This window comes from Chionomys nivalis, chromosome 13, assembly GCF_950005125.1.
Source record: "Chionomys nivalis chromosome 13, mChiNiv1.1, whole genome shotgun sequence".
NCBI classification, from domain to species: Eukaryota; Metazoa; Chordata; class Mammalia; order Rodentia; family Cricetidae; genus Chionomys; species Chionomys nivalis.
In genome coordinates, this window is record NC_080098.1 from 68,168,285 (window position 1) to 68,185,072 (window position 16,788).

Sequence of the window (16,788 nt, forward strand, 5' to 3'; positions counted from 1 at the left end):
CTGTCGCGGTGAGAACCCGAGAGGAGATTCTGCCCTTTGCTGCTGAATGATCTTAAATATCCTATCTTCAGAAAGATTTCCCTAGGGGACGGTTAATGGCGTCCTGGAATGAGATGTCAGAGACAGAGCTGAGTGGAGTCTGCCATGGAACAGGTAAGTGTGAGGCATATGTTGGAGTTACTGGCCACAGAAATGGAGAGAGGTGGAAAGAGATTTCCAAGACGGGATATCCTAGCAACACCCGCTCCCCTCTCCGCCCGCCGCGTCCCCAAACTTCAAGGCAGAGCTGTGAGTCTAGGGAACTCCCCTGTCTCCCTCTTGCTTCCCAGCCGTTTTCTTCTGCCACTCGCCGTTGTCCCAGCAGCCAGCCCCCGCCTCCCTTCTCAGGAAGCTCGGGTCTCCCTGGGATCTCAGCTGCCCTTGGGGGAGGCCTCTGAGCTGTGTGCCCTGCAGCTCGGCCAGCTTTCGGGGCGACAGGAGAGGGGTTCTGGGCCCCCCGCGTGATGCGCTAAGCTCGGCAGGAGGGAGCGTCTCGGCGGAGGAGTGAGGAGGACGGGAGGGAGAGGCGCGCTAGAGCCTCGGTCCCGGGCGCCCTGGTCGGCCGCGGAGGAACTGCTGCCTCCAACAGGTTCGTAGACCGCGCTCGTTCCGTGTCGCCAGCCGAGCGATTGGGGAGACCCTGGCCGAGGGCCCGCGCTGCCCCAGCCCTGCGCGGCGCCGCTGCTCCGGCCGCTCCCTTCGCTGCGCTTCCCCCGCTCCCTTCAGCACCGCCCCGGGGACAGCTCCCGGCCTCGTTTGGGCTCAGCGAGCGCAGGGGACGCAGCGGCCCAGGGGCTCCGCGCGCTCACACCCGCGCTCGCCCCGCAGCCCTCTCCAGCCGCTGCATCCGCAGCCGGCGGCGACCCACAAAGCGCAGCGCCCGAGCCTGGGCGCCCGCAGGCCGAAGGTTGCCCTGTCGGGGACTCCCATTCCTCCCCGTGCTGCGGAGGGGGCGCCCTGGACCCGGGCCTAGTCACCGCCGCGGCCCCGGCCTGGGTCTGCAGTTACCGAGGCCTGGCCGGAGCAATGGCTGGGCTCCGCTAGGACTCGGAAAGAGGGTGGAGAGAACCGGCACCGGGGAGGGGGGGGGTCCCCGGCTCCAGCGGAGCGGGCTGGGCCTAGTGTGCCCTGGGAGGAAGGAGTGCGCCGCCCCCCTTTCCTGCAAATGCCCACCCCACCTCCGGGCGGCGGACTTGGGAGAGACCAACCCAGAAAGCCCGCGGCTGCCCGCTAAAACCGCTGGCTCCGGCTGTGCCCGGAGCATCCCTAGAAAGTGTGAAGCTGAGTTTCTGTCGGGGTGGGGGGGGAAGGAGGGGGAAAGGGGCTGAGAAACAACAGGAAAGCCGCAGAAAGGAGCCAGGCAGCAGCAGGCTCCTCTCCCTCTTGCCCAGGGCTCCATCCCCACCTAAAGAGAAATCCCAGCTTGGCAAGGAGGGAGGGAGGCAGAGGCGACCCCGGCAGCAGGTTGCAAACGCGGTTTTGCTCTGAGAGACGACAATTAGCGAGAAAAGAGGTTGAGGATGAGAAGCTGGGAGGTTCCCAGAGAGGGAAGCCAGCTCCTGGGCAGAAAACCAACCGTAGAAAAATCTCCTCTCCAGGGGTTGAAGCTGGGAGGGCCTCGCATCACGTGATCCTCTAGTTCTCGGAAAGACTCTACCTGGCAGACAGAGCCTAAGGGGCAAAGGTGCCCCCTAAAGTCACTCAACAATTGAGAAGTAGAATGGAGCCTAAAACCTAAGCTCTTCAACTCCTGGAACCTTAAGGACTTAGGGAAAGAAGAACAGGTGGCCTTTATTCTGAACCCAGCCTCAGCTCTGTCATCTTGTAGCATACAGTAAAATAACCACCCGAAAGCATCTTGGCTATTCAAGAAAGGGTGATAACATTAACAGTACACACTATGTTGAGGTTTAATGTCACAGCTATGTAACGGGTTTAGTGAGGTGGGTGCCTGGCACATTAACACTAAAAAAAAAAAAAACCTTGTAGCTATCATCATTACTATTATTCTGAAAAGTATTATTATTATCATCATACTATTATTTCTGAAAATATGTTCTGAGGAGGATGGAGAAGCGCCCCAAGGATGCCACAGGCCAGCAGAGGAAGCGAAAAATAAAATTAAAACACGACGTGAGAAGTACTCAGGCTAGTAAACAAGGCTGTGGGACTTGAGAGGCAGGACTGTTGGATTGCGGGAGAAAAGGGATGGCAGACAGATGGAGCTGTGTATAAAGGCCTAGAGGTGTGAAATCACAGCCACCAGGGTAATGTCACCATGCCAGAAGGTCCTCAGGGTGGGGACTGAGAACAGAGAACAGAAAGGCTGAGCCCAGGCCCCAAAGTGCCTTTCAGGATAGAATGCTTCAAGAATATTTTTAATAGACAGGGGAAGGGAGAGGCTAGGGATGTGGCTCTGTCATTAGGGCACCAGCCTGACATACACCAAGCCCTGGGTTCGATTCCCAGCACTACATAGGCCTGGCATAGTGGCAGACAACTGTGATTCCAGATGGAGACAGGATGATTGGAAGTTCAAGGTTATCCTTGGATAGAAGTAAGTTCAAGGCCAGTCTACACTACAGTAGACCCCAGAGAAGGAGGGAGCAGGGTAGGGGGATGAGACTGTCCAGCTTCAGTGGCTGGACAATTTTCTCTATACCCATACTCCCTCTCATCTCACACAAGCACACACATACACACACATACACAAACACAAGCACACATACACATAAGCATACACACATACACCCAAAAGCACACACACATATACACATAAGCACACACACACACTGACTTTATTTTGGAAAAAACAGTCCCAAGACATCATCTAAGACCTATTTTGTGCAGAGATATTTTCAACATCAATGACAACTTGTGTCACTCGGGTGCCGCACCGCCTCAGGTGTCCTTAGATCTTGACCTTCCTGCATCCACCACTGAGTGATAAAAGAGTGACTGAGAAATGGGGGCATTCCTGTCCTCAGCAGGAAGTTTTGGGCGATAAGCCCCACTGTGGTGACACCTACTTGAGAAGGAGCTACTTTGGGAGGAAAGGGGAGATGACAGATTTTACCGAGCCAGAATTGTACGATGATGATACTCTAATGGCTACCAAGGCAGAGGCCATCAGCCACAATCCAGACAAACTGAGTCCTGTAAAGAAACAGTGAGCTTCCTTTCCAAGTGACTTGCATCATGAATGCGTCCAGGCAGAAGGTATAGCCATAAGTAAGCCACATTCTTCCCCAGTCCTGAGAGCAGGGCCAGGATCTTTGAACTTATCATCCAGAGAGCTTTTCAGCTCACTGTTTTGCCTAGAAAATTTGGCCTTGGGGTTTTCTGGTAGGTACGACAGTTCCTTCCTCAGCTCTTGAAAGTAGGGCAGAGAAGAGAATCTTCCTGGTTTCCAAGACGAAGGTCAGGTGTGGTGGGTGATCTTTCAGACCTGACAGCTGCCTTTTCATGGGCTTTAGAAGTGATTTTAAGGCTAGTGACACCAATCCTCTGGTCACCATGCTCATCCCCCAGGTGACTCTTTGCTTCTTGTTAGCAGAGGGCTCCAAAGTTAGACACCCAGACTTCATCTCTGTGGAGTTCAGCAGTTTCGTCCTGGTAGATGAACCCAGAAAGAGAAAGTCTATCCATTTGGCCTGGATTTGGCCACACGTCCCTCTGGGCTCCTTTGATGTGCTCAGTGAGTAAGTAGTGTTTGGCCCAGGCCCTGACAGAACTTAGCACTCTGTGTCTCTTTAGAGTTTAAAGTCTCTCCCGTGACTGGTGAGATGTAACAGCTGTGTTGAATGGGTGTGCTCTGATTGGGCTCTGGTGTTCTGACTTAAAAGTTAGCATTTTCCCTTCTCAGGGAAGCCCCTGACCTGTGACATACTGTGAAAAATAATATCTCACAAGTTACCCAAAGTTAAAGGAAGACAAACAAAGAAACAGGAAAGGAGCTCTTAGCATCCCTAGTGAGGGAAGTCAGCAAAAGGCAGCCAATGAACTTGCCCCATGCCTGGGTGTAAGATTGCAGGCAGGAAAGCTAGTGGCAGACAGTGAGCATGCACCTGTGAAGTTAGCCTGAATGAGCAGACCTGGTGACCACCCTCTCAGGGCCTAGCTGAATCGCCACAGAGAGAGCCTCAGGGGGACTCTTACTCTTCCTTCAAGACACTTAGTCACTGGCAGGCTCTTCCACATCAGACACTGCAGGTGCCGGTGACAGACAGAACCAGATACATCTGACACCTGCTTTCCTGGGGCTCACACCCTCAGAGTAGACACCATCATTAGTAACAATCAAAGGTAAAGATGACAACACCTAAACAGTTAGTATGGAAATGGTGACGTGGAACTGAGGCCCAAACAACAGAGTCGTGTCCTATTGCGGGGAAAACACTCTGGAAAGAGCCAATGGCTAAGTGTAAGCCTGGGCTGGCTGGGACAGGTGGGGGGTCAGTGTGTCTGGAATTGAGTGAATACACAGAGAACTGGCCATAGACAGAGGCAGGGAAGGGAAGGGCAGGACAGGGCAGGGCTAGACAGTGCAGAACCTTCCAAGCCATGGTCACAAGGTGGAGTTTTATTTAAAATACATAAAAATGGTAAAACTGATTTTGTTTTGTAAACAAGCCTCTGGTGGCTGTGTGGAGAGTGGGTGGCCCACGTTGATGGGCTAGGAGCAGAGGAGAGAGTAGGGATGAGATTGCTCAGCACCCAGACAAACAGACAAAGACTGCATCACCCCATGGGGAGGGCTAACTTGAGACAGTGGCAGACAGGGGTGCATGGCCTCAGATCTGGGCTGTCTAGCTCAGATTCCAGCCCTCCACTGAGAAGCTTCGTGAATCAGGAGCTGCTATCTCCCCTTGTGGCCTCCACTTCCTCACTCTAGAGATGATGAATTCACGTCCCTTCTTCAAGGGGATTCTGTAGATTAAACTGTGAGACACTCAGAGAGTCCTAGCGGTCAGAGAGTAAATGTGAGGGCTGGACGTTGGTTCAGTCATTAGGTGCTTGCCTGGCAAGCGTGAGGACATGAGTTCAGATCCCTAGCACTCATCATAAAGCTAAGTGTGATTATGCACACAAGTAATCCTAGTGTTGGGGAAGTGGAGACAGGAGGCCTCCTGGGCCTTCCTGACCAGCTGTTCTAACCAAATCAGTGAGAACCCCGTCTCAAAAAAATAAGGCAGGAACCTGACATTGACCTCTGGTGCACATGTATACACACACACACACACACGCACAAACACAGAGGCATGTGAGTACACACAAACACACATACCTACACCGCACGTGCAAAATAAATAAAAACAAAAAAGAAAAAGCAGCAGTGGGTGAACAAGATGCTGTGAAGGACCTACAGTCACAGGCTAGGGACATCCGTCATGCTCTGTAATCAGTGGGTGCCATCAGAACATTCTGAGAGGAGATCTAGCAGTGGAGGACAACAAAAGCCCCAGGCCCAGAGAGGGAAGGGAACTAACTCACAGTCACACAGCTGGTTACCAGCAGGACTCTGCTCTCTCCCACGTGTCTGTAGGATGGCAATGGCTGGTTATGTTTTGTCCCTCAGTGATATCCCCAGAGCCTATAAGAATGCCTAGTATGTTCTCAGCCAATATTTATATATTACATTGCTGAGTCAGTAACCAAATGGGAGAGGACACATCAGAAACCTCGAAGCCTTGAGGAGATTCAGCATTTAAGGCAGCGAGGAAACGGCTCTCCTTGAAATAGATCAAACAGCTAGAGAGGTTTGTCTTGAGGGGGTTCTCAAGCCCCTCGAGTCCCAGGTTCTCTTGTGATGAAAGACGCTATCCTAGCTGCCCCCTCGAGCCCCAACAAGCAACCCTTCATAGGGTTCAGAAGTTAATCTTGGTAACATGCCTACAAGACAAGACCAGTTGCCTGGATGTTCCATGTGGTAATTGCCGATGCAGAGAAAATGCATTTCTCCATTTGTGAGAGGCAGACCTTTGTGTTCCACAAAAACCCAGCCATTAGAATTCCTGTGGCTGACTCGTTGGCAAGTTGTGACAGCCAGGCATGCAAGCAGGGTCTTTCAGTTCAAGCAGCAGATGGCTGGAGGAGACCAGCGCCAACTCTCGCTGCTGAATGCCTACTCAGAGCAGGGTGCAGGGCCAGGCACTTCTCCGACATCAGAGAAGTCCATACCATCATCTCTTAGCTGGGTCACGTAGCCAGTCCCATCTTTCTCTAAGCTTCAGCTTCACGATCCAGAAAGTGGGGACTGACTGGTGGGATCCCCGGGGTCATGCTGGCTTTGGTAGGCCACATGCAAGTGTGTCTTCAATGCTGTCAATAACCCTGTATAGTAAGTATTATCCTCCTGTTTCCCAAATGTGCAGACAGACACGGAAGTGCCTCCCTGAGCCATTCTTGGGGCAGAACAAGGATCTGGCCTTCACAAAGCTCAAGTCTAATTGGAAGAAGAAAACAAACACTTTAAATCATTTTGCCAGGTTCTATAAGTTCTAAGAGGTAAAGAAGGGATGTGTAACAGAAAGTGGGTCTGTTTAATAAAACATCTAGGGAAGAATTCAGGAAGAGGTAGTGAAGCTAACATCTCAATAAAAGGAAAAAAAGAAGCTGGCCACAAGAAGCTTGCAGGCATAAGAAGCAGAAAGGGCAGATGCCCTGGGTCAGAAAAAAACACAGCAAGGTCGCAGGATGGAAAAGGAGTAAATAGAGGGAAAGTGGCAAACAGTGGGGGCCTCCCACAGCCTGGCAAGACACTCTCAAGTGCCCACCTTCCCCAACTCAAATCCAGTGCTCTCCGTCTTCCAGAGGCACAGATCTGGGGCCCATCAAGGGTTCTCTACCTCCCTTGGCTGTTCTGAAGTCCCACACATGTGGGCCCTACTGATCTTGCCCCAAGCCAAGCCACACGATTCCAAGTTTCCTTATGGACCTTACTGCCTCCATGATTTTGCAGATGGTGTTTCTCCCCAGCCCCCTGCCCTCTCGGTCTGTCTAAGTTTCAGGCCTCAGTTCCTCTTCTCAGGGAAACCCCTGCCATTCCTGGAGAGAAGCACCCTCGACAAGCCTGCATTAGAGTGAGATTCACACTGTGTTTCCGTCGACTGCTTTCTGGGCAGCTGTCTGCATCTCACTTCTAGAAATGGGCACGGGTCCTGGGCTTCAACTACGGGCCACGTCCTTACTGAGCCTCTTTGCCATCCTCTGTAGAGGGAGTCTATGACACTGGACTGACCAGGTAGTGAGATGTTCAAGACAGGGTGCTAAAACTGAGAGCCTCCCTGTGCAGTTAGGATAGCTCGCTGTGGACACGTCTGCAGCTAAGCTGAGAGTTGATGCTTTGGACTCCCACAAGCCCTGAGATGAAAGTTATCCTGACCTGCTCTCTGCCTACTCTCTAATTCACTCCACAGTTGACTAAGCACCTACTATGTGCAGACACCAACTATGTGCCGACACCTAAAGTACTAGCTGTTTGGGACTCAGCAGGAGGCTGGCACCAAGCAGTTAACTGTACCACCCGTTTTTAATTCGTTGACTTCTTAAAGTTCAGGTACTTGATCCTGCACCCAGGTGGCCCAGCCGAAGACACACAAATTACTGTTTGCACTTAGATGCTGTTGCTGGGCGGAATACAGTCCCTCTACCCATCTGTTCCCTGAAACACACACACACACAGCTCCACCTCCCCGCCCCAGCCAATCAGAAAACAGTAATTTGGTCATGGTTCCAATCCAGTTGCTGATTTTCTCTGAGAGTAGGGATCACCTTTGTCCCTTTTACGGCTGTGCCACCGCATCCGAACATGGCCTGGCCCTCTCGCTCAGCCACACAGTTCCTACTCAGGCACTCGTTCATCAGACACCTACCAAAGTCCTGCTCAGTCCTGGACTCTGGGGGGTGGGCAGCCTGAAGGAGCTCCTTTTCCAATAGTGGGCTTCATGGCTAGAGCTGTGTGTGGTGAAACAGGATCACACAAGATGGGGGGTCAGATAGATGCTTCATCCAAAGTGGACCTGAAAACTGCTGGTGACAAAGGACCTCGAGTCACCGCTGTGGGACTCCCTGCTTCACCACTTAGTGCCTCTGTGAGCCAGGCAGCCCTTCATCCTTCTGAACCTCAGTCCCCATGGTGATAAATGACAGATCCGCCTGCTCCTGGAGCACCGGGAGAGAGACTGTTATTGGAAAGAAGACAGGGAGAGACTCCAGGAGGAAGTAACAGGCTGTACTGGGAGAAAGTGGGTAAGCAGGCATTGAAGGCCGCTCCACAGCCTACATCCGGTGCTCGGCCAAAATGGGCCACCTCCCAGGCCCTGAAATCTGGAGTGGACAAGTGCAAGAGTTATGGGTGAGGTCCCAGCCCCATGGGTACTTCTATGTACACTTGACCGCCACACCAACTGCCTTCCTGCCTTCTATGTACACTTGGCCGCCACACCAACTGCCTTCCTGCCTCTGTTCTCCGAAACTGACCTTTCTAATCCTCGGTGTGCAAAGACAGCTCCACCAGACCATGAGAGCAGGCCCGGTCAACAAACACTGGCGGGGCACTGACCTTGGCAGACCTTGTGGAAGGTCTGGAAACAGACACAGACGTGCTACCTCCTGCCTCTTACAGCAAGATTGACACCCCAAGGCTAAAGTGAGGGAAGAAACTAGGATTTGAGGGGCTCACGTTCTATGTGTCTTCATAGCCAAGATCCAGTTTACATGAATTGGCACTGCTAAAGCCCCATGATATGTGAGAGGGAGCAGAGGGTCAGGGATATGCAACGAATATCCCCAAGACCAGAACTGGAAACTAGACATGACTGTCAAAAAAATGTGTCTGTTGACACCAATCAGATACTGGTGGCACCAGACAAGTGTTTTGTGAGCCAGTAAATAAGATGGGTGACTGCCAGCAGATTAGGGGAGAAGGAGCCAGGAGTTGGATCTGATGCCAGGCAGAGCCCCATCCCACCCAACTCTTTGCTAGAACCGAAAGAAGCAGTGACAGCCTCGGCAGGAGATGGCCAGTGGCTGGGGACACTGGGGTCTCACTGTTCACTTAGGAAGCCCCACCCCTGACTACACTCTCAATTCCAAATCCTCTCTCCTTCTCTAGGAAGCTGAACTTCTCTGACATGTCATCGACCCTGCTTGGTGCGTGAGGCCCCTGCATCCCAGTTCACACAGGAATCACAGGTAAGGGCGCTGCCCAAGGTCATAGCCATGGGTGGCATTCAGGGAGCCTCTTGCTTGGGATTAAGATGAAAGGGGTCGTTCTTCCATTTCCAAGTTGGAGTGAGATGGGTCAACTGGGGGCGGTGCGATGGCTTAGGCCGCATATCTTATCCAGAGCTATCTCTCAAAGCCCAAGGTGAGCATTCCCATTTCTGCTTCCAGAGGAGAAAACTGAAGCTCGGAGGCTAGCCCAGAGTACAGGCCAGGGCTAGCCCAGTATACAGGCCAGGGCTAGCCCAGAGTACAGGCCAGGGCTAGCCAAGAGTACAGGCCAGGGCTAGCCCAGAGTACAGGCCAGGCAGAGGGAGAAGGCTGAATCCCCATCCACTCTCCTTGGCTGGAGCCATGCACACAGGGGCACTTGGGTAGTGTTTAACAAGTGAATGAACAAACTGATGATTCATCTGTGACAAGATAGGGACGCTGGGCCAGGACTGGCTCTCCTGTCACCGCCAGCTCCTTGCTCTTTCCACTAAAATACGACACCCCTCCCCTACTCCATCCGCGTATCTCAGTAGTGTGTCCATTTCTCGGTTCCGCAAATACAGAAGGACCATGGATGGAGCAGTCAGCCTCAGCTCTCTTGCAGGTTAGCAGGCCCAGCCCGATCAGCCCCACCCCCAGCATCCTTCCATCCACATCATCTCTTCCCCGCCACAGTGTGCATAATTGTAAATTTGTTTCTTTAAATAAACAGTCTTGAGTTTCCTAGCAAATAGTCCTCTAAGAGGAGGAACGTCTCCAGGCCACCTCATATTTAGCATACAGTGATCCACATATTTGTACAGAGAGAGGGTGTGTGGATATAGAGATCGCGCACACGCTATAGATACCGTGGCTCATCCAGATGGGAGCTATTTACGATGCTGAGTCATCCACAGGCAACGCCACTGAGGAATCCCTGGCTGGGCTCTGAGCCCCAGCACCACAGACCTCCTGGCTCTCTGCCTGATAGTCACAGGGGAGGGGAGAAGGGGAGAAGACAGGGGGACGGAGAGGAGAAATCCCATCAGGTGGGTGTTTGGGTTATAAGAAATGAAAACTTTCTCATTAGTATTTCCTGTTTCAAGCTAGTGTCCTCCACCCAGGGCGTTCCACTTTTCCCAGGCCATCAGAGCTGACACTTCAATGTATAGGAAAGAAAACTGAGACCCAAGAGGGTGAGGGACCTGCCCAGTATCCCACAGAGTCAGTGGCAGAACCGATGTCACCTCCACCTTTGTGGCCACAGCGTGGAGGTCCTTCTGCTCCCTGGTCACCTTCTGCAGCTCCCTGAAGAGCAGTCCCTGAATCAATGAAGACTTCTCACACTGCCCTCCTTAGATCCTCTAAGAATGAGCAGAATCTGGCTTCTCTGGGCTGCCCCATGTTTGGACCAGGGCTCACACACACTGTGTGCTCGACACCTATAGCCAAACCTAACTCAAAAGCAATTCCTGGGGAACCCTAGTTCTCAGTTTGAAAAAGCACCCGTTATCCCCACCCTCCCTCTTGTCTCTAAGCCAGTTCTCTATCCATATAAAAATAGGCTTCCTCCCACTTGCCACCCACTTCTGCCCAATTCTATAATGAATCAATTTTATTAATAGGCTTTGGGATAGAAACTTAACAAAGGCTTTTTGTGAAAGTCACCATTTATCTCCCTACATAGTTCACTCCTCAAAGAATTCTAATAAAGTAGTCAGGTGGGATTCGGCCCCTCCATAAGATATCCATTAATCCTCTCTTTCCCTCTGTAGAGAATGTGTTTCTGTAAGACTACAGTCTATTTGGTTGTTCTAACAGGCAGCAGAGAGAGAGACGGAGAGCGTGGCTTTGGCGTCAGGGCTGAGTTACATTCTAGCCGGTCACTTAAATGCCTCTAGATTTATATTGATTATGCAGAGACCTGGACAATTTAATTGTCACAGGGTATTAAATGTGGTGATGTCTGTGTGGTGCTGAGCACATCTGTACTAAGTGTTTAGTGAAGGCTTTGAGTAAATAAGCAAGCGACTGAAAGATGAAGAAAAGACTCAAGACCCCTACACAGCAGACCCTAAAAAGGGAGGGGCCAGCCAGCTCTGCCATCTGAGGTGCTCAGCTCAATACTCCAGGAGGTGGTTTGAGAAGGGTGATAGTAACTGTGACAGAGCCCCTGCCTGCTACATCAGAGACGACAGACTGTTTGGGCTCAGGGTTACAGAGATTTCAGTCCCCTGGGGTGGTGGGAGCTGGCCTCTGCAGCAGCAGGTGTGGGTGGCAGCTGCTCACAGACTAAGAAGAAGACTAAGGCGCACATAGGGACATTCCACCAGGCGGGCTCCACCTCCTAAAGGCTCTACAGCTGGCGACCAGAATTCAAACCACGACAGCAAACCTTTGGGAGGAGGCCAGAGGCAGAGGTTCCCCACTCCAGCCTTTCGTGCATGGGAAATGTTTTTGCTCAGGGAAATTTTAAGACTGGAATCTTGATTCAAAGCAGAAACGTTTCTGGAGAGTCAGGAGTGCTTCTTGTTCATTGCTGGACTCTCGTTCCCTGATGGCGACCTGGCTTAGTATGAGCAAGCAGCAGTGCACAGTGACTCGGGCTGGTGTTGCTTGACTTGGTTTGACGTGAGCAGAGTTATCTAAGTGATGGAAAGTTTTGAACTTAGTAACGTACATGGGTCCACCAAGACAAACCTTTCTAGAACTTGGGCTTAGCCTCAGCTAAGACCTGGCCTTATAGCACAAGGGAGACCCCCAAAGATGATGCACTGAGGACATTTCAGGGCATCTCAGAGAGGACCAGGACCATCCATATTCAGGACTAAGGAAAAAGAGTACAGTAGACTATCATTTAGAAACATTTAAAGTTTGTTGGAATTTTGTCCAAATCTGCTCATTTTCTTAAGGCACTAGATTCCTCTATTTCTGGGCAAAGAGGAGCTTCATAGGTCTCCTGACCTCGAAGTTAGGTGGTCAGACAAACTCTACCATGAGAAGAAAAAGCAGGCCGAGGTCGGGAGCTAGGCAATGGCTGGGATACTTGGGAATGGCCCTCACTGGGAAAAAGATGTGGGGTCTGAGTGAGGTATAGCTCTAATTCCAGAGTACATCAGATACTGCTGAGAGGACCAGTGTCTCAGGATCAGGGTGGAGATGGACATCGGCCTCTGACATCACTGTAGAAGACACCCAGCATGCCTGGGGCACTTTGGCTGGCTCTGTCTCAATCACTACCCAGGATGCAACCAGAGTCCTGAGGAAGACAGGAACCTGGAGAGCAAATGAGCTTTGGGTGAGCAGGGGATGCTCATGGCTGCACTCTGGGCAAGCCTGTGTCTGGCGCCAACACCAGTGAGACCTCATAAAAGGAAAGTCTCCTAGTTTTCCCTGTCCCCTCTGTGCCTTCTAAAACACTGGATACGGTTACATCAGCGGGTGATGGATGAGCAATGAGGTCAGAGCCAGTCTTAGAAAGCCAACGGAATGTTTCAAGATGGCAAGACGGAGAATTTCAAAATTATAAAGGTGGCCAAAGTCTAAGCAGAGAGGGCCAACCAGGAAGAAAGCACAGACCCACAACTCACCCCTCAGGAGTCTACAGAGAAAGCTGAACTAAACAGAACCAAGGGACAGTAACAGACTGTGGGTTTGAAACGATGTCCCTATGAGTTCCAGGCTTCTGAGAAAGGGTCTCACGAGACATTAAGAGGATGACTTTGGTGGAAGGGAAGTCCCCCCCCCCCCACACACACACCCTGGATTCCTTAGCTCATTTTAATCACAAAATCTCTGCTTTTATTTGTTTTATATATTGGACTCCCAAGTAAAGTTTTATTCTTAAAAGGGTCTTTGGGTTTAAAAATACATTTATTTGACAAGCAATAGAACTGAAAAGGCCCAAGCACCCAGAGGTAGACCGTTGGATTCAAATCCAGCTCCACCCCTCCACACTGCTGGGACTTCAGGAAGGACTGTTCTCGTCTGTAAAGCATCCTCCCAGGGGTATGTGTCGCTTTAGCTGAGATGCTGCTGAATTCCCCAAAGACTCGCACACACAAGATCGATGCCGTGTAAGATGACTTTAGGTGGTACACAGACATATATTTGTTATTTCAGCAGCTCGTAATCAGTGCACGTGAGAAATATGGAAGCCATAGATCAAACTCTGATTTATGGAAATAATATAGCATTTTCTTGGAAGATAAATTTGTGCATTTTTAAGAAGACAAATCAGTGTAAAGAGACCTGCCAAGCAAATGAATAGTACTTGGGAAGCAGAAATAAAACAGGGCGGGGGGGGGGGTGATCTGAAACAATCCATGTAAAACATCAACCATGGTGTCTGTCACTTAGGAAGAACTCAAAACTTTGAGTTCTTATTTCTATTTTTCTACTCTAACTTTTGTTTGTATGCGGACCTAGCATCAAGCTCATTCACTGAGGCAAAGCAGGTGTCCCGCTCTAGGTTAAATAAAGAACCGTATTCAAAAAAGAAAGTCAGTTGTGATGTCTCATGCTGGTAGAAAATGATAAAGAAGCAGGGACAAGAGGAACATGAGTTTGAGGTTAGCCTCGGCTACATCTTTAGAGTCAGTGAGATGGCCCAGTAAGGGGAGATCCTTGCCACCATGCCTAACAACCTGAGTTCAATCTCCAAAACCTACGTGGTAGAGAGAGAGACCCAACCCCCAAAGGTTGTCCCTCTGACATCTACAGGAGCACACAAATAAACCAATAAGTCCATTAAAAAAATACATGAGCAAATAAATGAAATGCAATTCTTTAAAATATGGACAGTGCCTGAGGAGCAACACCAAAGTTGTCCTCTGGCACACGCATGCATGCACGCGCACACACACACACACACACACACACACACAACACTTGGAATCTTGAGTCGTAATCGGTCCCTGGGCTATCAGTGTGCTGTATGAACCTGTCTCCAGCAATGCCGGACAGTGGCAGGGAGCCCAGCTCCTAGTCAGTCACCCGGTGACAAAGGGAGACACAGCACTCCAGCATGTACTGTGCTGCTAAGCTTGGGCATTCCGCAAAGGTATTTAACTGTGTTTATATTTACGGCATTTCCTATTTACAGTAAGGTTATCAGGATGTGACCCCCATAGTAAATCAGGAAGGGTCTATACTGGATTCTTGCTTATGTAATAGATCTCACGTTCCCTTTCTAAAAGCATATCCACTGAAGATGAGATGCTGAAACGTTCAGCCTGTAGAGGACTACAAGCAAAAGGTACAGGAGTAAAAAAGATGAAGATAGCCCTCGACTAAGGAAGAACTGATGGAGCAGGAACGTTGGAGGGCCCCTCAGCCTAAAGCCCATGCTAGCCCATTTGCAGGGAGATCTCTCACTACCATATCTCCAACCTTCAGGGAATGTATCCTGGAGAGGGTAATGCAGGCTCCTGAGAAGGAGGAACATTTCCAAGGAAGTGACGGAGGGTTTCCTGATTGAGATAGAGGCGTACGAACCAGGACAAAAGTCAATAAGACCTAGGCCGTGGCTAGAAGTCAGGTCTGGAGCAGATCTCAGGCCTCTAATATTTAGCTAGGCTAATCTTTTTTTTCTCTTTCTCCCTCTCTCTTTCTGATTTTTAAAATTGATTTTATTGAGCTATACATTTTTCTCTGCTCCCCTTCCTTCCTTTCCCCTCCCCTTCTACCCTCTCCCATGGTCTCCATGCTCCTAATTTACTCAGGAGATCTTGTCTTTTCCTACTTCCCATGTAGATTAGATCCATATCTGTCTCTCTTAGAGTCCTCATTGTTGTCTAAGTTTCTCTGAGATTGTGAATTGTAGGCTGGTTTTCTTTGCTTTATGTCTAAAAGCCACTTATGAATGAGTACATATGATATTTGTCTTTCTGGGTCTGGGTTACCTCGCTCAGTATGATGTTTTCTAGATTCATCCATTTGTAGCAAGGCTAATCTTAAAAAAAAAAAAAAAAATGATTGGGTGGTTCCACCAGGAGGGAATTGAGGATCCAAAAGAGGTAACCTGGGCCAGCTTAGCATTCTGAAGAACTAGGTGGAAACTCAAACTGTTTACATCAGCACTTGAAGGGTCATAAGTGAGTTCAGCTATGTTGGTAGTACCATCTAATGCAAGGTTTACTGTTCTCCATAAAGGGGGTTCTAGGTGTCATCAGCTACCCAGGGACACAGAGGGTCTGGAAGAGGAGCTGAGATGGCAATTTTGAGGCCTCCTGTGGGAGGCATCAGTCACAGCTGAACTTGAGATTCACAGGCCCAGTGGGCCTGGCTCTGTGTACACTGGGCCAAGAGAAAGCGTGAAAGCTAGCACACACAACATGCAGTCCTGTAGTCGAGGAAGAGCTGAGGTCAAAGGAAGGAACGAGCCATTCTAGGAAGCCCAAACCCTTAGGGGTCCCTTCTGAAGAGCTAAGGGACCCCCAGCAATGTGATTCCTTCAGCCTGACTTGTGGGTACAGTCTCTAGGGCCTCCTTTCTCTCACTATGGCTGGACTAGGGTCAGCACCTCAATCAGGAGTCAGTGCATAGGCTCCTAACCCCACCCCAGGCTTCTAGAATCTTCTAGATTAGAGCTCTAGGGAAGATAATGAGGCTAAGCCAGTGGCCCTTGGCCTCACTGCTGAAGTCTAAGATACACAGGACTGAAGAAATCTAAATGGCATGTCCAACCTTTTAACAATGCGAAAATGGTGTTGTCATACGCAAAGCTGACAACCGAGAGCCAGGAAGCAAGTTACAAAAAGAAAGGGAGGGGGGCAAAGACTCAGAATGTTTTAGGTAAATTTCCAATTTTGTCTTGAGCTACAGGTCACAGGTAGGATACAACCCCAAAGAGGAGATACTGACTGGGGTACTCTGCTGTCTGCAGGGCAATCAGAGGACAGCATGCTCCCCAGGGAGCTGTGGCAACATGGTTATGTGGATCTGACTATATGATAGTCACTGTCAGCTCAAGTAATTGTCACCACACAGGCACATGGGCCTAGCTTTGTTTGTTCCCTGTTTAGTCGTTTTGTAATATTTATTTTAAAGCAAAATGTCAAATCCAGACTACTGCAGGAACAGGCTCCTACATGTCATCAGTTAACAAAAGATATCAATATGGTGCTGACCAAACAATATATACCAGTTGGTCGATGCTGAATCCACTTCTGTTTGTGGCTGTAATTCGGCTGAAATGCCGCTTCCTGGAGAAAAAAATCTCCTGTGGTCTCCCCCTCCTTCTGCCCTGTCACCCTTCTTTGGACATCCATAGGCCCCTTTCCCCTCCTGTCACAATACTAAACCTCGCTGTTCTAAGTGGTTCTTGTCTGCCGCCCTTGGGTTACAAGCTCTGAGGAATCTCTATGCTAGAAGCCAGCCCCCATGCCTCCCATACAGTGTCTGTGGCAGTGGCAGAGGAGGGGCTGCTGGGAAGATAGCCAGATCACACTGTGATGACCAATAAAGGCTGAGCTCTGTGTGGCTTGACACAATAGTGGTCATTTCTCTCTTACGTGATGTCACCTGTAAAAAGAGGAGAGTGTCCTTCCC

The 16,788-nt window shown here is 50.2% G+C and overlaps 1 protein-coding gene across 1 annotated transcript in view; it reads left to right on the forward strand.

Annotated features, from left to right (window-relative positions):
* The first annotated feature begins 400 nt into the window (after nt 1-400).
* Cplx2 (complexin 2) overlaps nt 401-16,788 on the forward strand; it is a 74,184-nt gene continuing 57,796 nt past the window's right edge. Inside the window, exons 1-2 of the mRNA XM_057788207.1 lie at nt 401-628; nt 9,155-9,234. The gene's annotated coding sequence lies outside the window, so the exon portion shown is untranslated. The remainder of the gene's footprint in view (nt 629-9,154; nt 9,235-16,788) is intronic.